The following is a 1,039-nucleotide window of genomic DNA, read 5'->3' on the forward strand; positions in this document are numbered from 1 at the left end:
TTTCTTTTCTGTTTTATTGTATCTTGTTTTTATTGTCGTGTTTTTCATTTATTTGAGTGTATTTGCGCGAGCCTGCAGTTAAGCGCTGCCGCCATTTGCGATGTGACGTCGTCACGTTCTGCTACGTGTCTGCTACGTGCGATGCATTCAGGGTCACTCTGTAAATGAGAGTGAATATCTTCTTTTTCTTTTTCTTACTGTAAATAGTCATAGAATTGTATTGCCAGGAAGGTTGGATGTAATTGTATTCTAGTTAAAACACTATACGATCACACTTGTAACAAGTACTTTGTTTGGTTTTATAGAGTCAGATTTAATTTGTTTGTGTTGTCAGTGAGTTAGAGCTACGAGGATTGCAGAGTGATTATCTCAAGATGGTTGCGACTTTACTCTTGCTCTTGCCACATTGTGTTGCAGAATTAAATTAAAGAAACAATTCTAAAATCCACCTGAGTGTCCGTGGTGTATCGGAGCGACAGCGACGTGGTGCTGCAAATCGCCACCAGGAGTGGCCCGTCACACATGTATAAAATGCAAAATTTTGAAAGCAGTTGTTGCTTACGGCCATAACACCTTGAGAACGCCCGTTCTCGTCCGATCTCGGAAGCTAAGCAGGGTCGGGCCTGGTTAGTACTTGGATGGGAGACCGCCTGGGAATACCAGGTGCTGTAAGCTTATATACATATATATATATTTTCGCAGTCATAAGGCGCACTTATAAGTCCCAAGTCTTCCCCAAAACAAACAAAGCGCCTTGTAAGTCGACGCGCCCATTATATGGACAAAGTATCACTCACGACCATCAACCCTTTTAATGAGTGGGCTGTTCAGAGTGCATGTTAGCACACCCTGCTGGACAAAGTGAGGGTTGTCTGTGCTTCTTATTGACCGTGACTATACACTATGACTATGGTGTTTGGGTGATGATGTAGGAGAAAGCTGGACAAAGGGCAGCTGTCCACAATGTTGTAGTCTGTCTTATCATTTATGTTATTGCAAGCAAGAAACGTCCCAGGTTTAGACAACAGACAAAAAGTCC

General features: G+C 42.5%; 1 non-coding gene across 1 annotated transcript; it reads left to right on the forward strand.

The window, feature by feature from the left end:
• The first annotated feature begins 556 nt into the window (after positions 1 to 556).
• LOC148320815 (5S ribosomal RNA) lies at positions 557 to 675 on the forward strand. Its single transcript, XR_015839542.1, has one exon. It is a non-coding gene; the product is annotated as a 5S ribosomal RNA (ribosomal RNA).
• Positions 676 to 1,039: the final 364 nt, after the last annotated feature.

The sequence above is a fragment of the Idiotropiscis lumnitzeri genome, chromosome 16 (assembly GCF_059441095.1).
Source record: "Idiotropiscis lumnitzeri isolate Australia: NSW breed Sydney's pygmy pipehorse chromosome 16, RoL_Ilum_1.0, whole genome shotgun sequence".
Classification (NCBI taxonomy): Eukaryota; Metazoa; Chordata; class Actinopteri; order Syngnathiformes; family Syngnathidae; genus Idiotropiscis; species Idiotropiscis lumnitzeri.